Consider the following 23098-nt stretch of genomic DNA (forward strand, 5'->3'; position numbering starts at 1 on the left):
AGGTAATGAGAACAGGAGGGAGGAGGGCCCTGCTCAGTGTAAGGGGGAGGTGTAGAGTGCAGCTGGTATGTAACAGAGGTAAGTAATGAGAACAGGAGGGAGGAGGGCCCTGCTCAGTGTAAGGGGGAGGTGTAGAGTGCAGCTGGTGTGTAAGAGAGGTAAGCAATGAGAACAGGAGGGAGGAGGGCCCTGCTCAGTGTAAGGGGAAGGTGTAGAGCGCAGCTGGTGTGTAAGAGAGGTAGGTAATGAGAACAGGAGGGAGGAGGACCCTGCTCAGTGTAAGGGGGAGGTGTAGAGTGCAGCTGGTGTGTAAGAGAGGTAAGCAATGAGAACAGGAGGGAGGAGGGCCCTGCTCAGTGTAAGGGAGAGGTGTAGAGTGCAGCTGGTGTGTAAGAGAGGTAAGCAATGAGAACAGGAGGGAGGAGGGCCCTGCTCAGTGTAAGGGGGAGGTGTAGAGTGCAGCTGGTGTGTAAGAGAGGTAAGCAATGAGAACAGGAGGGAGGAGGGCCCTGCTCAGTGTAAGGGGGAGGTGTAGAGTGTAGCTGATGTGGAAGAGAGGTAAGCAATGAGAACAGGAGGGATGAGGGCCCTGCTCATGGAGCTGTTCAGCCGGGTCTTAGTTGGAGTCAGCTACAAGTCGGGGAGACGCTGACGTCCTGCTTGGAGTGGGTTTTAGTATAAAGTGGACTCACAGCTGAAGTGACTATAGGAGCGGGGTGGAACACTGAGCACTAACCAGAGTGAATATAAGGATAAGGATAATCATTAGTAGTAATGACAATAAGGAGGGGAAGGATAAGGAATCGGTATGATTTACCGCCGGTTCAAATCCCGATAGCGGCAGCCCCGACAAGGATGAAAATCCTGATCGTCCCTAAGGTAAGTATTCACTAACCTATTCTACCCCCTAACCCTAACCCTCCCTTAGGGGTGCCTAACCCTAACCTTCCCCCCCAGTGCCTAACCCTAATCCCCCCTCTAAGTGCCTAAACCTAACCCCCCTTCCCCGCCACCTAAGTCCCCGGGGGGCTGTCTAACCCTAAGTCTCCCCCGGGAGCCTTAAACCTAACCCCCGCCCGCTGCTGTCGGCGCTCGGCATCTCTTCGATCGGGATGCTGGGCGCCGGTCTCCCGACGTCGGTAAAATGACAGGCGTCTATATTTAGATACCTGTCATTTAACCCTCGCCAGGATTAAGGAGTCGGGAAGCCGGCTGTCGGGATTAGGTCCGCCGGCTTCCCGACTGCATACCATGGATAGTTGACCACAGGTGGACAATTGGGGGCCGATTCATAGTTTAATGTAACTCTGTTTTACAGACGGACCTGGCAATTCTCACACTTTGCATGCTGAGCACAAGCACCTACAGGTAATTCAGAGTCCTGCCGCATTCTAGTCACATGATTCAGAGCTGTCCGCATAAATGCCGCTGCCCAACCCCTGTGCGTCCCCCATCATTACTATCAGCGTCCATTTGTACAAGGCCTATACCTGAAGCCTGCAATGACGTCTACACGGCCATGAAACGCCCCCAGCCTGCGTGCGCACACCCACTGACACTCACTGGCCTCACCTCTGACTAGCCTATGATCAGACTGGGACTCACATGAGAAGGATAGACAGGATGGACATGTAGCTGTAATGGAACTACAAGAACTAGCATACCTTGCAAATCTGTATTCTTTCCACAATACCTGGAAATCTACAGGTGTCTCTAGAGTACACATAAACGTGCATACGCATGTATATAAACATGTTTACACACACAGGATACACATGTGTCATCTAGTGGTATGCATGTAAGTAACTGCAGGTTCAATGTTGTGGTACAGAGGAGTGTTTCAAGGGTATAGACAGGTAATGAATGGTTACAGGTAGCAGGTAATACATCAGCATTTACTGACGGCAGGAATAAGTACATATATTAGTATTTGTAGGGTGAAGGTGGTACTTATAGGTCAGTGATTATAGAGTGTAGGCAATACAGAGGGGTACACATAGGTCAGTGAGTGTAGGTATCAGGTAATACAGAGAGGTACACATAGGTCAGTGATTATAGGTAACAGGTAATGTAGAGAGGTACACATAGGTCAGTGATTATAGGTAACAGGTAATGTAGAGAGGTACACATAGGTCAGTAATTATAGGTAACAGGTAATGTAGAGAGGTACACATAGGTCAGTGATTATAGGTAACAGGTAATATAGAGAGGTACACATAGGTCAGTGATTATAGGTAACAGGTAATGTAGAGAGGTACACATAGGTCAGTGTTTATAGGTAACAGGTAATACAGAGGGTTACACATAGGTCAGTGATTATAGGTAACAGGTAATACAGAGGGGTACACATAGGTCAGTGATTATAGGTAACAGGTACTACAGAGGGGTACACATAGGTCAGTGATTATAGGTAACAGGTAATACAGAGAGGTACACATAGGTCAGTGATTATAGGTAACAGGTAATACAGAGAGGTACACATAGGTCAGTGATTATAGGTAACAGTTAATGTAGAGAGGTACACATAGGTCAGTGATTATAGGGAACAGGTAATGTAGAGAGGTACACATAGGTCAGTGATTATAGGTAACAGGTAATACAGAGGGGTACACATAGGTCAGTGATTATAGGTAACAGGTAATACAGAGGGGTACACATAGGTCAGTGATTATAGGTACCAGGTAATACAGAGGGGTACACATAGGTCAGTGATTATAGGTAACAGGTAATACAGAGGGGTACACATAGGTCAGTGATTATAGGTAACAGGTAATACATAGGGGTACACATAGGTCAGTGATTATAGGTAACAGGTAATGTAGAGAGGTACACATAGGTCAGTGATTATAGGTAACAGGTAATATAGAGAGGTACACATAGGTCAGTGATTATAGGTAACATGTAATGTAGAGAGGTACACATAGGTCAGTGATTATAGGTATCAGGTAATACAGAGGGGTACACATAGGTCAGTGATTATAGGTAACAGGTAATACAGAGAGGTACACATAGGTCAGTGATTATAGGTAACAGGTAATGTAGAGAGGTACACATAGGTCAGTGATTATAGGTAACAGGTAATGTAGAGAGGTACACATAGGTCAGTGATTATAGGTAACAGGTAATACAGAGGGGTACACATAGGTCAGTGATTATAGGTAACAGGTAATACAGAGGGGTACACATAGGTCAGTGATTATAGGTAACAGGTAATACAGAGGGGTACACATAGGTCAGTGATTATAGGTAACAGGTAATACAGAGGGGTAAACATAGGTCAGTGATTATAGGTATCAGGTAATACAGAGAGGTACACATAGGTCAGTGATTATAGGTAACAGGTAATGTAGAGAGGTACACATAGGTCAGTGATTATAGGTAACAGGTAATGTAGAGAGGTACACATAAGTCAGTGATTATAGGTAACAGGTAATGTAGAGAGGTACACATAGGTCAGTGATTATAGGTAACAGGTAATGTAGAGGAGTACACATAGGTCAGTGATTATAGGTAACAGGTAATACAGAGAGGTACACATAGGTCAGTGATTATAGGTAACAGGTAATACAGAGGGGTACAAATAGGCCAGTGATTATAGGTAACAGGTAATACAGAGGGGTACACATAGGTCAGTGATTATAGGTAACAGGTAATACAGAGGGGTACACATAGGTCAGTGATTATAGGTAACAGGTAATACAGAGGGGTACACAAAGGTCAGTGATTATAGGTAACAGGTAATGTAGAGAGGTACACATAGGTCAGTGATTATAGGTAACAGGTAATACAGAGGGGTACACATAGGTCAGTGGTTATAGTTAACAGGTAATACAGAGGTGTATACATAGGTCAGTGATTAAAGGTAACAGGTAATACAGAGGGGTACACATAGGTCAGTGATTATAGGTAACAGGTAATACAGAGGGGTACACATAGGTCAGTGATTATAGGTAACAGGTAATACAGAGGGGTACACATAGGTCAGTGATTATAGGTAACAGGTAATGTAGAGAGGTACACATAGCTCAGTGATTATATGTAACAGGTAATGTAGAGAGGTAAACATAGATCAGTGATTATAGGTAACAGGTAATACAGAGGGGTAAACATAGGTCAGTGATTATAGGTATCAGGTAATACAGAGAGGTACACATAGGTCAGTGATTATAGGTAACAGGTAATGTAGAGAGGTACACATAGGTCAGTGATTATAGGTAACAGGTAATGTAGAGAGGTACACATAGGTCAGTGATTATAGGTAACAGGTAATGTAGAGGAGTACACATAGGTCAGTGATTATAGGTAACAGGTAATACAGAGGGGTACACATAGGTCAGTGTTTATAGGTAACAGGTAATGTAGAGGAGTACACATAGGTCAGTGATTATAGGTAGCAGGTAATGTAGAGAGGTACACATAGGTCAGTGATTATAGGTAACAGGTAATGTAGAGAGGTACACATAGCTCAGTGATTATAGGTAACAGGTAATGTAGAGAGGTAAACATAGATCAGTGATTATAGGTAACAGGTAATGTAGAGAGGTACACATAGGTCAGTGATTATAGGTAACAGGTAATGTAGAGAGGTACACATAGGTCAGTGATTATAGGTAACAGGTAATGTAGAGGAGTACACATAGGTCAGTGATTATAGGTAACAGGTAATACAGAGGGGTACACATAGGTCAGTGGTTATAGGTAACAGGTAATACAGAGGGGTACACATAGGTCAGTGATTATAGGTAACAGGTAATACAGAGGTGTATACATAGGTCAGTGATTAAAGGTAACAGGTAATACAGAGGGGTACACATAGGTCAGTGATTATAGGTAACAGGTAATACAGAGGGGTACACATAGGTCAGTGATTATAGGTAACAGGTAATACAGAGGGGTACACATAGGTCAGTGATTATAGGTAACAGGTAATGTAGAGAGGTACACATAGCTCAGTGATTATATGTAACAGGTAATGTAGAGAGGTAAACATAGATCAGTGATTATAGGTAACAGGTAATACAGAGGGGTAAACATAGGTCAGTGATTATAGGTATCAGGTAATACAGAGAGGTACACATAGGTCAGTGATTATAGGTAACAGGTAATGTAGAGAGGTACACATAGGTCAGTGATTATAGGTAACAGGTAATGTAGAGAGGTACACATAGGTCAGTGATTATAGGTAACAGGTAATGTAGAGGAGTACACATAGGTCAGTGATTATAGGTAACAGGTAATACAGAGGGGTACACATAGGTCAGTGTTTATAGGTAACAGGTAATGTAGAGAGGTACACATAGGTCAGTGATTATAGGTAACAGGTAATGTAGAGGAGTACACATAGGTCAGTGATTATAGGTAACAGGTAATACAGAGGGGTACACATAGGTCAGTGTTTATAGGTAACAGGTAATGTAGAGGAGTACACATAGGTCAGTGATTATAGGTAGCAGGTAATGTAGAGAGGTACACATAGGTCAGTGATTATAGGTAACAGGTAATGTAGAGAGGTACACATAGCTCAGTGATTATAGGTAACAGGTAATGTAGAGAGGTAAACATAGATCAGTGATTATAGGTAACAGGTAATGTAGAGAGGTACACATAGGTCAGTGATTATAGGTAACAGGTAATGTAGAGAGGTACACATAGGTCAGTGATTATAGGTAACAGGTAATGTAGAGGAGTACACATAGGTCAGTGATTATAGGTAACAGGTAATACAGAGGGGTACACATAGGTCAGTGGTTATAGGTAACAGGTAATACAGAGGGGTACACATAGGTCAGTGATTATAGGTAACAGGTAATACAGAGGTGTATACATAGGTCAGTGATTAAAGGTAACAGGTAATACAGAGGGGTACACATAGGTCAGTGATTATAGGTAACAGGTAATACAGAGGGGTACACATAGGTCAGTGATTATAGGTAACAGGTAATACAGAGGGGTACACATAGGTCAGTGATTATAGGTAACAGGTAATGTAGAGAGGTACACATAGCTCAGTGATTATATGTAACAGGTAATGTAGAGAGGTAAACATAGATCAGTGATTATAGGTAACAGGTAATACAGAGGGGTAAACATAGGTCAGTGATTATAGGTATCAGGTAATACAGAGAGGTACACATAGGTCAGTGATTATAGGTAACAGGTAATGTAGAGAGGTACACATAGGTCAGTGATTATAGGTAACAGGTAATGTAGAGAGGTACACATAGGTCAGTGATTATAGGTAACAGGTAATGTAGAGGAGTACACATAGGTCAGTGATTATAGGTAACAGGTAATACAGAGGGGTACACATAGGTCAGTGTTTATAGGTAACAGGTAATGTAGAGGAGTACACATAGGTCAGTGATTATAGGTAACAGGTAATACAGAGGGGTACACATAGGTCAGTGTTTATAGGTAACAGGTAATGTAGAGAGGTACACATAGGTCAGTGATTATAGGTAACAGGTAATGTAGAGGAGTACACATAGGTCAGTGATTATAGGTAACAGGTAATACAGAGGGGTACACATAGGTCAGTGTTTATAGGTAACAGGTAATGTAGAGGAGTACACATAGGTCAGTGATTATAGGTAGCAGGTAATGTAGAGAGGTACACATAGGTCAGTGATTATAGGTAACAGGTAATGTAGAGAGGTACACATAGCTCAGTGATTATAGGTAACAGGTAATGTAGAGAGGTAAACATAGATCAGTGATTATAGGTAACAGGTAATGTAGAGAGGTACACATAGGTCAGTGATTATAGGTAACAGGTAATGTAGAGAGGTACACATAGGTCAGTGATTATAGGTAACAGGTAATGTAGAGGAGTACACATAGGTCAGTGATTATAGGTAACAGGTAATACAGAGGGGTACACATAGGTCAGTGGTTATAGGTAACAGGTAATACAGAGGGGTACACATAGGTCAGTGATTATAGGTAACAGGTAATACAGAGGTGTATACATAGGTCAGTGATTAAAGGTAACAGGTAATACAGAAGGGTACACATAGGTCAGTGATTATAGGTAACAGGTAATACAGAGGGGTACACATAGGTCAGTGATTATAGGTAACAGGTAATACAGAGGGGTACACATAGGTCAGTGATTATAGGTAACAGGTAATGTAGAGAGGTACACATAGCTCAGTGATTATATGTAACAGGTAATGTAGAGAGGTAAACATAGATCAGTGATTATAGGTAACAGGTAATACAGAGGGGTAAACATAGGTCAGTGATTATAGGTATCAGGTAATACAGAGAGGTACACATAGGTCAGTGATTATAGGTAACAGGTAATGTAGAGAGGTACACATAGGTCAGTGATTATAGGTAACAGGTAATGTAGAGAGGTACACATAGGTCAGTGATTATAGGTAACAGGTAATGTAGAGGAGTACACATAGGTCAGTGATTATAGGTAACAGGTAATACAGAGGGGTACACATAGGTCAGTGTTTATAGGTAACAGGTAATGTAGAGGAGTACACATAGGTCAGTGATTATAGGTAGCAGGTAATGTAGAGAGGTACACATAGGTCAGTGATTATAGGTAACAGGTAATGTAGAGAGGTACACATAGCTCAGTGATTATAGGTAACAGGTAATGTAGAGAGGTAAACATAGATCAGTGATTATAGGTAACAGGTAATGTAGAGGTACACATAGGTCAGTGATTATAGGTAACAGGTAATGTAGAGAGGTACACATAGGTCAGTGATTATAGGTAACAGGTAATGTAGAGAGGTAGACATAGGTCAGTGGTTATAGGTAACAGGTAATACATAGGGGTACACATAGGTCAGTGATTATAGGTAGCTGGTAATGTAGAGAGGTACACATAGGTCAGTGATTATAGGTAGCTGGTAATGTAGAGAGGTATACATAGGTCAGTGATTATAGGTAGCTGGTAATGTAGAGAGGTGCACATAGGTCAGTGATTATAGGTAACAGGTAATACAGAGAGGTACACATAGGTCAGTGATTATAGGTAACAGGTAATGTAGAGAGGTACACATAGGTCAGTGATTATAGGTAACAGGTAATATAGAGAGGTACACATAGGTCAGTGATTATAGGTAACAGGTAATATAGAGAGGTACACATAGGTCAGTGATTATAGGTAACAGGCAATGTAGAGAGGTACACATAGGTCAGTGATTATAGGAAACAGGTAATGTAGAGAGGTACACATAGGTCAGTGATTATATGTAACAGGTAATGTAGAGAGGTACACATAGGTCAGTGATTATAGGTAACAGGTAATGTAGAGAGGTACACATAGGTCAGTGGTTATAAGCATCAGGTGATGCAGAAGGGTACAGATAGCTCAGTGATATGATCTAGCCAGTGATGTAGAGGGGTACACATAGGTAATTTATTATAGCATGTAGGTGATGTAGAGGGGTACACATAGGTAATTTATTATAGGGTGTAGGTAATGTAGAGTGGTAGACATAGGATTTGCAACAAAGTATTAAAAAGTGAAAGTTAGATTTAGGATTGTTTAGTTTGTCCCATTACTTTTGGCCCCTTAAAAAGTGGGAGGCACATATAGAAACCGTTGTATTTCCTACACCGTTCCCCTAATTTGGATGTAAGTACCCTCAAATTAAATCTGAAAGTCTGCAGGTAAAGCACATCTTGTTTGTTTCATTTCAAAGCCATTGTGGTGGTGAATAGAGGTCAAAATATGAAAATTCTGTCATTGTCCCAATATTTATGCACCTGACTGTATAGGTAATTTATTATAAGGTGTAGGTGATGTAGGGGGGTACATATAGCTCATATATTATAGGGTGTAGGTGATGTAGAGGGGTACACAAAGGTAATTTATTTTAAGGTGTAGGTGATGTAGAGGGGTACATATAGATCACATATTATAGGGTGTAGGTGATGTAGAGGGGTACATATAGGTAATTCATTATAGGGTGTAGCTGATGTAGAGGGGTACACATAGGTAATTTATCATAGGGTGTAGGTGATGTAGAGGGGTACATATAGGTCATTTATTATAGGGTGTAGGTGATGCAGAGGGGTACACATAGGTAATTTATTATAGGGTGTAGGTGATGTAGAGGGGTACATATAGGTAATGTATTATAGGGTGTAGCTGATGTAGAGGGGTACATATAGGTAATGTATTATAGGGTGTAGGTGATGTAGAGGGGTACATATAGGTAATTTATCATAGGGTGTAGGTGATGTAGAGGGGTACACATAGGTAATGTATTATAGGGTGTAGGTGATGTAGAGGGGTACACATAGGTCATATATTATAGGGTGTAGGTGATGTAGAGGGGTACATATAGGTAATGTATTATAGGGTGTAGCTGATGCAGAGGGGTACATATAGGTCATTTATTATAGGGTGTTGGTGATGTAGAGTGGTACACATAGGTCATTTATTATAGGGTGTAGGTGATGTAGAGGGGTACATATAGGTCATTTATTATAGGGTGTAGGTGATGTAGAGGGGTACATATAGATAATGTATTATAGGGTGTAGCTGATGTAGATGGGTACATATAGGTAATTTATTATAGGGTGTAGGTGATGTAGAGGGGTACATATAGGTAATGTATTATAGGGTGTAGGTGACGTAGAGGGGTACACATAGGTAATTTATTATAGGGTGTAGGTGATGTAGAGGGGTACATATAGGTAATGTATTATAGGGTGTAGGTGATGTAGAGGGGTACATATAGGTAATTTATTATAGAGTGTAGGTGATGTAGAGGGGTACACATAGGTAATTTATTATAGGGTGTAGGTGATGTAGAGGGGTACATATAGGTAATGTATTATAGGGTGTAGCTGATGTAGAGGGGTACATATAGGTAATGTATTATAGGGTGTAGGTGATGTAGAGGGGTACATATAGGTAATTTATTATAGGGTGTAGGTGATGTAGAGGGGTACACATAGGTAATGTATTATAGGGTGTAGGTGATGTAGAGGGGTACATATAGGTAATGTATTATAGGGTGTAGCTGATGCAGAGGGGTACATATAGGTCATTTATTATAGGGTGTTGGTGATGTAGAGTGGTACACATAGGTCATTTATCATAGGGTGTAGGTGATGTAGAGGGGTACATATAAGTCATTTATTATAGGGTGTAGTTGATGTAGAGGGGTACATATAGATAATGTATTATAGGGTGTAGCTGATGTAGATGGGTACATATAGGTAATTTATTATAGGGTGTAGGTGATGTAGAGGGGTACATATAGGTAATGTATTATAGGGTGTAGGTGACGTAGAGGGGTACACATAGGTAATTTATTATAGGGTGTAGGTGATGTAGAGGGGTACATATAGGTAATGTATTATAGGGTGTAGGTGATGTAGAGGGGTACATATAGGTAATTTATTATAGAGTGTAGGTGATGTAGAGGGGTACACATAGGTAATTTATTATAGGGTGTAGGTGATGTAGAGGGGTACATATAGGTAATGTATTATAGGGTGTAGGTGATGTAGAGGGGTACACAGGTAATTTATTATAGGGTGTAGGTGATGTAGAGGGGTACATATAGGTAATTTATTATAGGGTGTAGGTGATGTAGAGGGGTACACATAGGTAATTTATTATAGTGTGTAGGTGATATAGAGGGGTACATATAGGTAATGTATTATAGGGTGTAGGTGATGTAGAGGGGTACATATAGGTAATGTATTATAGGGTGTAGGTGATGTAGAGGGGTACATATAGGTAATTTATTATAGGGTACAGGTGATGTAGAGGGGTACACATAGGTAATGTATTATAGGGTGTAGGTGATGTAGAGGGGTACACATAGGTAATGTATTATAGGGTGTAGCTGATGTAGAGGGGTACATATAGGTAATTTATTATAGGGTACAGGTGATGTAGAGGGGTACATAAAGGTAATGTATTATAGAGTGTAGCTGATGGAGAGGGGTACATATTGGTAATTTATTATAGGGTGTAGCTGATGGAGAGGGGTACATATAGGTAATTTATTATAGGGTATAGGTGATGTAGAGGGGTACATATAGGTAATGTATTATAGGGTGTAGGTGATGTAGAGGGGTACATATAGGTAATTTATTATAGGGTATAGGTGATGTAGAGGGGTACATATAGGAAATGTATTATAGAGTGTAGCTAATGGAGAGGGGTACATATAGGTCATTTATTATAGGGTGTAGCTGATGTAGAGGGGTACACATAGGTAATGTATTATAGAGTGTAGCTGATGGAGAGGGGTACATATCGGTAATTTATTATAGGGTGTAGGTGATGTAGAGGGGTACACATAGGTAATTTATTATAGGGTGTAGGTGATGTAGAGGGGCACATATAGGTAATTTATTATAGGGTGTAGCTGATGTAGAGGGGTACACATAGGTAATGTATTATAGAGTGTAGCTGATGGAGAGGGGTACATATCGGTAATTTATTATAGGGTGTAGGTGATGTAGAGGGGTACACATAGGTAATTTATTATAGGGTGTAGGTGATGTAGAGGGGCACATATAGGTAATTTATTATAGGGTGTAGCTGATGTAGAGGGGTACACATAGGTAATTTATTATAGGGTGTAGGTGATGTAGAGGGATACATATAGGATATTTTTTTATAGGGTGTGGGTGATGTAGAGGGGCACATATAGGTAATTTATTATAGGGTGTAGGTGATGTAGAGGGGTACATATAGGTAATTTATTATAGAGTGTAGGTGATGTAGAGGGGTACATATAGGTCATTTATTTTAGGGTGTAGGTGATGTAGAGGAGTACACATAGGTCATTTATTTTAGGGTGTGGGTGATGTAGAGGGGCACATATAGGTAATTTATTATAGGGTGTAGCTGATGTAGAGGGGTACATATAGGTCATTTATTTTAGGGTGTAGGTGATGTAGAGGAGTACACATAGGTCATTTATTTTAGGGTGTGGGTGATGTAGAGGGGCACATATAGGTAATTTATTATAGGGTGTAGCTGATGTAGAGGGGTACATATAGGTCATTTATTATAGGGTGTAGGTGATGTAGAGGGGTACATATAGGTCATTTATTATAGGGTGTAGGTGATGTAGAGGGGCACATATAGGTAATTTATTATAGTGTGTAGCTGATGTAGAGGGGTACACATAGGTAATTTATTATAGGGTGTAGCTGATGCAGAGGGGTACACATAGGTAATTTATTATAGCGTGTAGCGGATGTAGAGGGGTACACATAGGTAATTTATTATAGGGTGTAGGTGATGTAGAGGGGTACATATAGTTAATTTATTATAGGGTATAGGTGATGTAGAGGGGTACATATAGGTAATGTATTATAGGGTGTAGCTGATGTAGAGGGGTACACATAGGTAATTTATTATAGGGTGCAGGTGATGTAGAGGGGTACATATAGGTAATTTATTATAGAGTGTAGGTGATGTAGAGGGGTACATATAGGTCATTTATTATAGAGTGTAGGTGATGTAGAGGGGTACACATAGGTAATTTATTATAGGGTGTAGGTGATGTAGAGGGGTACATATAGGTAATTTATTATAGGGTGTGGGTGATGTAGAGGGGCACATATAGGTAATTTATTATAGGGTGTAGCTGATGTAGAGGGGTACATATAGGTCATTTATTATAGGGTGTAGCTGATGTAGAGGGGTACACATAGGTCATTTATTATAGGGTGTGGGTGATGTAGAGGGGCACATATAGGTAATTTATTATAGGGTGTAGCTGATGTAGAGGGGTACATATCGGTAATTTATTATAGGGTGTAGCTGATGTAGAGGGGTACATATAGGTCATTTATTATAGGGTGTAGGTGATGTAGAGGGGTACACATAGGTAATTCATTATAGGGTGTAGGTGATGTAGAGGGGTACACATAGGTCATTTATTATAGGGTGTAGCTGATGTAGAGGGGTACACATAGGTAATTTATTATAGGGTGTAGATGATGTAGAGGGGTACATATAGGTAATTTATTATAGGGTGTAGGTGATGAAGAGGGGTACACATAGGTCATTTCTTATAGGGTGTAGCTGATGTAGAGGGGTACACATAGGTAATTTATTATAGGGTGTAGCTGATGTAGAGGGGTACACATAGGTAATTTATTATAGGGTGTAGGTGATGTAGAGGGGTACATATAGTTAATTTATTATAGGGTGTAGGTGATGTAGAGGGGTACATATAGGTAATGTATTATAGGGTGTAGCTGATGAAGAGGGGTACATATAGGTAATGTATTATAGGGTGTAGGTGATGTAGAGGGGTACATATAGGTAATGTATTATAGGGTGTAGGTGACGTAGAGGGGTACACATAGGTAATATATTATAGGGTGTAGGTGATGTAGAGGGGTACATATAGGTAATGTATTATAGGGTGTAGGTGATGTAGAGGGGTACATATAGGTAATTTATTATAGAGTGTAGGTGATGTAGAGGGGTACACATAGGTAATTTATTATAGGGTGTAGGTGATGTAGAGGGGTACATATAGGTAATGTATTATAGGGTGTAGGTGATGTAGAGGGGTACACAGGTAATTTATTATAGGTTGTAGGTGATGTAGAGGGGTACATATAGGTAATTTATTATAGGGTGTAGGTGATGTAGAGGGGTACACATAGGTAATTTATTATAGTGTGTAGGTGATATAGAGGGGTACATATAGGTAATGTATTATAGGGTGTAGCTGATGTAGAGGGGTACATATAGGTAATTTATTATAGGGTACAGGTGATGTAGAGGGGTACATATAGGTAATGTATTATAGAGTGTAGCTGATGGAGAGGGGTACATATTGGTAATTTATTATAGGGTGTAGCTGATGGAGAGGGGTACATATAGGTAACTTATTATACGGTGTAGGTGATGTAGAGGGGTACATATTGGTAATTTATTATAGGGTGTAGCTGATGGAGAGAGGTACATATAGTTCATTTATTATAGGGTGTAGCTGATGTAGAGGGGTACATATAGGTAATTTATTATACGGTGTAGGTGATGTAGAGGGGTACATATAGGTAATTTATTATAGGGTATAGGTGATGTAGAGGGGTACATATAGGAAATGTATTATAGAGTGTAGCTAATGGAGAGGGGTACATATTGGTAATTTATTATAGGGTGTAGCTGATGGAGAGGGGTACATATAGGTCATTTATTATAGGGTGTAGCTGATGTAGAGGGGTACACATAGGTAATTTATTATACGGTGTAGGTGATGTAGAGGGGTACATATTGGTAATTTATTATAGGGTGTAGCTGATGTAGAGGGGTACACATAGGTCATTTATTATAGGGTGTAGGTGATGTAGAGGGGTACACATAGGTCATTTATTATAGGGTGTAGGTGATGTAGAGGGGTACATATAGGTAATTAATTATAGCGTGTAGGTGATGTAGAGGGGTACACATAGGTCATTTATTATAGGGTGTAGGTGATGTAGAGGGGTACACATAGGTAATTTATTATAGGGTGTAGGTGATGTAGAGGGGTACATATAGGTAATTTATTATAGAGTGTAGGTGATGTAGAGGGGTACATATAGGTCATTTATTTTAGGGTGTGGGTGATGTAGAGAGGCACATATAGGTAATTTATTATAGGGTGTAGCTGATGTAGAGGGGTACATATTGGTCATTTATTATAGGGTGTAGCTGATGTAGAGGGGTACACATAGGTAATTTATTATACGGTGTAGGTGATGTAGAGGGGTACACATAGGTCATTTATTATAGGGTGTAGGTGATGTAGAGGGGTACATATAGGTAATTTATTATAGCGTGTAGGTGATGTAGAGGGGTACATATAGGTAATTTATTATAGGGTGTAGGTGATGTAGAGGGGTACATATAGGTCATTTATTTTAGGGTGTAGGTGATGTAGAGGGGTACATATAGGTAATTTATTATAGGGTGTAGGTGATGTAGAGGGGTACATATAGGTAATTTATTATAGGGTGTAGGTGATGTAGAGGAACACATATAGGTAATTTATTATAGTGTGTAGCTGATGTAGAGGGGTACACATAGGTAGTTTATTATAGGGTGTAGCTGATGCAGAGGGGTACACATAGGTAATTTATTATAGCGTGTAGCTGATGTAGAGGGGTACACATAGGTAATTTATTATAGGGTGTAGGTGATGTAGAGGGGTACATATAGTTAATTTATTATAGGGTGTAGGTGATGTAGAGGGGTACATATAGGTAATGTATTATAGGGTGTCGCTGATGGAGAGGGGGTACATATTGGTAACTTATTATACGGTGTAGGTGATGTAGAGGGGTACATATAGGTAATGTATTATAGGGTGTAGGTGATGTAGAGGGGTACATTTAGGTCATTTATTATAGGGTGTAGGTGATGTAGAGGGGTACATATAGGTCATTTAATATAAGGTGTAGCTGATGTAGAGGGGTACACATAGGTCATTTATTATAGGGTGTAGGTGATGTAGAGGGGTACACATAGGTAATTTATTATAGGGTGTAGGTGATGTAGAGGGGCACATATAGGTAATTTATAATAGGGTGTAGCTGATGTAGAGGGGTACATATAGGTAATATATTATAGGGTGTAGGTGATGTAGAGGGGTACACATAGGTAATTTATTAGAGGATGTAGAGGGATACATATTGGTTATTTTTTTATAGGGTGTGGGTGATGTAGAGGGGTACATATAGGTAATTTATTATAGGGTGTAGGTGATGTAGAGGGGTACATATAGGTAATTTATTATAGAGTGTAGGTGATGTAGAGGGGTACATATAGGTCATTTATTTTAGGGTGTAGGTGATGTAGAGGGGTACACATAGGTCATTTATTATAGGGTGTGGGTGATGTAAAGGGGTACATATAGGTAATTTATTATAGGGTGTAGGTGATGTAGAGGGGCACATATAGGTATTTATTATAGTGTGTAGCTGATGTAGAGGGGTACACATAGGTAATTTATTATATGGTGTCGGTGATGTAGAGGGGTACACATAGGTAATTTATTATAGGGTGTAGGTGATGAAGAGGGGTACACATAGGTCATTTATTATAGGGTGTAGCTGATGTAGAGGGGTACACATAGATAATTTATTATAGGGTGTAGGTGATGTAGAGGGGTACACATAGGTCATTTATTATAGGGTGTAGCTGATGTAGAGGGGTACACATAGGTAATTTATTATAGGGTGTAGCTGATGGAGAGGGGTACACATAGGTAATTTATTATAGGGTGTAGGTGATGTAGAGGGGTACATATAGGTAATGTATTATAGGGTGTAGATGATGTAGAGGAGTACATATAGGTAATTTATTATAGAGTGTAGGTGATGTAGAGGGGTACATATAGGTAATTTATTATAGGGTGTAGGTGATGTAGAGGGGTACATATAGGTAATGTATTATAGGGTGTAGCTGATGTAGAGGAGTACATATAGGTAATTTATTATAGAGTGTAGGTGATGTAGAGGGGTACATATAGGTCATTTATTATAGAGTGTAGGTGATGTAGAGGGGTACACATAGGTAATTTATTATAGGGTGTAGGTGATGTAGAGGGGTACATATAGGTAATGTATTATAGGGTGTAGCTGATGTAGAGGGGTACATATAGGTAATTTATTATAGAGTGTAGGTGATGTAGAGGGGTACATATAGGTAATTTATTATAGGGTGTAGGTGATGTAGAGGGGTACATATAGATCATTTATTATAGGGTGTAGGTGATGTAGAGGGGTACATATAGGAAATTTATTATAGGGTGTAGGTGATGTAGAGGGGTACATATAGATACTGTATTATAGGGTGTAGGTGATGTAGAGGGGTACATATAGGTAATTTATTATAAGGTGTAGGTGATGTAGAGGGGTACATATAGATAATTTATTATAGGGTGTAGGTGGTGTAGAGGGGTAAATATAGGTAATGTATTATAGGGTGTAGCTGATGTAGAGGGGTACATATAGAACATTTATTATAGGGTGTAGGTGATGTAGAGGGGTACATATAGGTAATGTATTATAGGGTGTAGGTGATGTAGAGGGGTACACATAGGTAATTAATTATAGGGTGTAGGTGATGTAGAGGGGTACATATAGGTAATGTATTATAGGGTGTAGGTGATGTAGAGGAGTACATATAGGTAATGTATTATAGGGTGTAGGTGATGTAGAGGGGTACACATAGGTAATTTATTATAGGGTGTAGGTGATGTAGAGGGGTACATATAGGTAATGTATTATAGGGTGTAGGTGATGTAGAGGGGTACACATAGGTAATTTATTATAGGGTGTAGGTGATGTAGAGGGGAACACATAGGTAATGTATTATAGGGTGTAGGTGATGTAGAGGGGTACACATAGGTAATGTATTATAGGGTGTAGGTGATGTAGAGGGGTACATCCTCATTATTATTTTGCATCTGTCTAATACTAGGTAGAACCCTTACTGCTCCCAGGACAGCCTGGTATCTCGCTGGCATTGGACAGGAGAAGGTGGAGATGTTCCTCAGAGACTCAGGCCATGGTGACATGATGGCGTCACGCTGTTGCTGCAGAATTATGTTCCCAATCTCTAGTTCCCCCACATCCCAGCGGTGCCCTATTCATACCTGTGACTGTCATGTGCTGTGTGACATGTCGCGTTATCCTGCTGGAAGCAGCCATTATACAGACTGTGGCCATGGAGGCATTCACGTGGTCAGCAGCAATACTCAGGGCGGCTCTGGCAGTTCAATGATACTCAATATAGTATTTAGGGGACTAATGTGCCCCTAGGAACTATTCCCCCCTCTATTACACCACCACCACCGCCGGCTTTATCCACTTACAGAAAGTAACATGGATCCATTCCCCGCTCTATTACACCACCACCACCACCGGATTTATCCAGTTACTGAAAGTAACATGGATCCATTCCCCGCTCTATTACACCACCACCACCACCGGCTTTATCCGCTTACAGAAAGTAACATGGATCCATTCCCCGCTCTATTACACCACCACCACCACCGGCTTTATCCGCTTACAGAAAGTAACATGGATCCATTCCCCGCTCTATTACACCACCACCACCAGCTTTATCCACTTACAGAAAGTAACATGGATCCATTCCCCGCTCTATTACACCACCAACACCACCACCGGCTTTATCCACTTACAGAAAGTAACATGGATCCATTCCACGCTCTATTACATCACCACCACCACTGGCTTTATCCGCTTACAGAAAGTAACATGGATCCATTCCCCGCTCTATTACACCACCACCACCACCGGCTTTATCCGCTTACAGAAAGTAACATGGATCCATTCCCCGCTCTATTACACCACCACCACCACCGGCTTTATCCACTTACAGAAAGCAACATGGATCCATTCCCAGCTCTATTACACCACCACCACCATCAGCGGCTTTATCCACTTACAGAAAGCAACATGGATCCATTCCCAGCTCTATTACACCACCACCACCACCACCACCGGCTTTATCCGCTTACAGAAAGCAATATGGAACCATTCCCCGCTCTATAACACCAACACCACCACCGGCTTTATCCACTTACAGAAAGTAACATGGATCCATTCCCAGCTCTATTACACCACCACCATCACCGGATTTATCCACTTACAGAAAGCAACATGGATCCATTCCCAGCTCTATTACACCACCACCATCACCGGCTTTATCCACTTACAGAAAGCAACATGGATCCATTCCACGCTCTATTACACCACCACCACCACCGGCTTTACCCACTTACAGAAAGTAACATGGATCCATTCCCCGCTCTATTACATCACCACCACCACCACCGGCTTTATCCACTTACAGGAAGCAAAATGGATCCATTCCCCGCTCTATTACACCACCACCACCACCGGCTTTATCCACTTACAGGAAGCAAAATGGATCCATTCCCCGCTCTATTACACCACCACCAGCACCGGCTTTATCCACTTACAGGAAGCAAAATGGATCCATTCCCCGCTCTATTACACCACCTCCACCACCGCCTTTATCAGCTTACAAAAAGTAAAATGGATCCATTCCCCGCTCTATTACACCACCAACACCACCAGCAGCTTTATCCGCTTACAGAAAGCAACATGGATCCATTCCCCGCTCTATTACACCACCACCACCACCAGCTTTATCCGCTTACAGAAAGTAACATGGATCCATTCCCCGCTCTATTACACCACCACCACTGGCTTTATCCGCTTACAGAAAGTAACATGGATCCATTCCCCGCTCTATTACACCACCACCACCACCACCGGCTATATCCGCTTACAGGAAGCAAAATGGATCCATTCCCCGCTCTATTACACCACCACCACCACCGCCTTTATCAGCTTACAAAAAGTAAAATGGATCCATTCCCCGCTCTATTACACCAGCAACACCACCAGCAGCTTTATCCGCTTACAGAAAGCAACATGGATCCATTCCCCGCTCTATTACACCACTACCACCACCAGCTTTATCCGCTTACAGAAAGTAACATGGATCCATTCCCCGCTCTATTACACCACCACCACCGGCTTTATCCGCTTACAGAAAGTAACATGGATCCATTCCCCGCTCTATTACACCACCACCACCGGCTATATCCGCTTACAGGAAGCAAAATGGATCCATTCCCCGCTCTATTACACCACCACCACCACCGCCTTTATCAGCTTACAAAAAGTAAAATGGATCCATTCCCCGCTCTATTACACCACCAACACCACCAGCAGCTTTATCCGCTTACAGAAAGCAACATGGATCCATTCCCCGCTCTATTACACCACCAAGACCAGCTTTATCCGCTTACAGAAAGTAACATGGATCCATTCCCCGCTCTATTACACCACCACCACCGGCTTTATCCGCTTACAGAAAGTAACATGGATCCATTCCCTGCTCTATTACACCACCACCATCACCGGCTTTACCCACTTACAGAAAGTAACATGGATCCATTCCACGCTCTATTACACCACCACCACCACCGGCTTTACCCACTTACAGAAAGTAACATGGATCCATTCCCCGCTCTATTACACCACCACCACCACCGGCTTTATCCACTTACAGAAAGTAACATGGATCCATTCTCCGCTCTATTACACCACCACAACCATCGGCATTATCCACTAACAGAAAGCAACATGGATCCTTTCCCCGCTCTATTACACCACCACCACCACCAGCTTTATCCAATTACAGAAAGCAACATGGAACCTTTCCCCGCTCTATTACACCACCACCACCGGCTTTATCCGCTTACAGAAAGTAACATGGATCCATTCCCCGCTCTATTACACCACCACCACCACCGGCTTTACCCACTTACAGAAAGTAACATGGATTCATTCCCCGCTCTATTACACCACCACCACCACCGGCTTTATCCACTTACAGAAAGTAACATGGATCCATTCCCCGCTCTATTACACCACCACCACCACCGGCTTTATCCACTTACAGAAAGTAACATGGATCCATTCCCCGCTCTATTACACCACCACAACCATCGGCATTATCCACTAACAGAAAGCAACATGGATCCATTCCCCGCTGTATTACACCACCACCGCCACCACCACCAGCTTTATCCAATTACAGAAAGCAACATGGAACCATTCCCCGCTCTACTACACCACCACCACCGGCTTTATCCACTTACAGAAAGCAACATGGATCCATTCCCCGCTCTATTACACCACCTCCACCACCACCGGCTTTATCCACTTACAGAAAGTAACATGGATCCATTCCATGCTCTATTACACCACCACCACCGGCTTTATCCACTTACAGGAAGCAAAATGGATCCATTCCCATCTCTATTACACCACCACCACCGCCTTTATCAGCTTACAAAAAGTAAAATGGATCCACTCCCCGCTCTATTACACCACCAATACCACCAGCAGCTTTATCCGCTTACAGAAAGCAACATGGATCCTTTCACCGCTCTATTACACCACCACCACCACCAGCAGCTTTATCCGCTTACAGAAAGCAACATGGATCCATTCCCCGCTCTATTACACCACCACCAGCACCAGCTTTATCCGCTTACAGAAAGTAACATGGATCCATTCCCCGCTCTATTACACCACCACCACCACCACCGGCTTTATCCACTTACAGAAAGTAACATGGATCCATTCCCCTCTCTATTACACCACCACCACCACCGGCTTTATCCACTTACAGAAAGTAACATGGATCCATTCCCCGCTATATTACACCACCACCACCATCGGCATTATCCACTAACAGAAAGCAACATGGATCCATTCCCCGCTGTATTACACCACCACCGCCACCACCACCAGCTTTATCCAATTACAGAAAGCAACATGGATCCATTCCCCGCTCTATTACACCACCACCACCACCGGCTTTATCCACTTACAGAAAGTAACATGGAACCATTCCCCGCTCTACTACACCACCACCACCGGCTTTATCCACCTACAGAAAGCAACATGGATCCATTCCCTCCACTATTACACAACCACCACCGGCTTTATAAACTTACAGAAAGTAATATGGATCCATTCCCCACTCTATTGCACCACCACCACCACCGGCTTTATCCGCTTACAGAAAGCAACGTGGATCCATTCCCTGCCGTATTACACCTCCACCACTGGGTTTATCCGCTTACAGAAAGTAACATGGATCCATTCCCCGCTCTATTACACCACCACCACCGGCTTTATCCACTTACAGAAAGCAACATGGATCCATTCCCCGCTCTATTACACCACCACCACCACCACCGGCTTTATCCGATTACAGAAAGCAACATGGATCCATTCCACACTCTATTGCACCACCACCACCACCACCGGCTTTATCCACTTACAGAAAGCAACATGGATCCAATCCCCGCTCTATTACACCACCACTACCACCAGCATTAACCACTTACAGAAAGCAACATAGAACCATTCCCCGCTCTATTACACTACCACCACCACCGGCTTTATCCACATACAGAAAGCAACATAGAACCATTCCCCGCTCTATTACACCACCACGACCACCGGCTTTATCCGCTTACAGAAAGCAACATGGATCCATTCCCCGCCATATTACACCACCACCACTACCACCGGGTTTATCCACTTACAGAAAGCAACATGGATCCATTCCCCGCTCTATTACACCACCACGACCACCGGCTTTATCCGCTTACAGAAAGCAACATGGATCCATTCCCCGCCATATTACACCACCACCACTACCACCGGGTTTATCCACTTACAGAAAGCAACATGGATCCATTCCCCGCTCTATTACACCACCACCACCGGCTTTATCCACTTACAGAAAGCAACATGGAACCATTCCCTGCTCTATTACACCACCACCACCACCAGCTTTATCCGCTTACAGAAAGCAACATGGATCCATTCCCAGCTCTATTACAGCACCACCACCACCCGCTTTACCCACTTACAGAAAGCAACATGGATCCATTCCCAGCTCTATTACACCACCACCGGCTTTATCCACTTACAGAAAGTAACATGGATCCATTCCCCGCTGTATTACACCACCACAACCGGCTTTATCCGCTTACAGAAAGTAACATGGATCCATTCCCCGCTCTATTGTACCACCACCACCGGCTTTAACCACTTACAAAAACCAACATGGATCCATTCCCCGCTCTATTACACCACCACCTCCACCGGCTTTATCAGCTTACAGAAAGTAACATGGAACCATTACCCGCTCTATTACACCGCCACCACCACCACCGGCTTTATCCACCTACAGAAAGTAACATGGATCCAATCAAATCTCTATTACACCACCACCACCACCAGCTTTATCCACTTACAGAAAGCAACATGGATCCATTCCCAGCTCTATTACACCACCACCGGCTTTATCCACTTACTGAAAGCAACATGGATCCATTCCCAGCTCTATTACACCACCACCGGCTTTATCCACTTACAGAAAGTAACATGGATCCATTCCCCGCTCTATTGTACCACCACCACCGGCTTTATCCAATTACAGAACGTAACATGGATCCTTTCCCCGCTCTATTACACCACCACCACCGGCTTTATCCGCTTACAG

The 23098-nt window shown here is 42.0% G+C and overlaps 1 protein-coding gene across 1 annotated transcript in view; it reads right to left on the minus strand.

Annotated features, from left to right (window-relative positions):
* CAMK2N1 (calcium/calmodulin dependent protein kinase II inhibitor 1) overlaps positions 1–23098 on the minus strand; it is a 118830-nt gene that overhangs the window by 5295 nt on the left and 90437 nt on the right. The window lies entirely within an intron of this gene.

Source organism: Taudactylus pleione, unplaced genomic scaffold (assembly GCF_031769625.1).
Source record: "Taudactylus pleione unplaced genomic scaffold, aTauple2 ptg002751l, whole genome shotgun sequence".
NCBI classification, from domain to species: Eukaryota; Metazoa; Chordata; class Amphibia; order Anura; family Myobatrachidae; genus Taudactylus; species Taudactylus pleione.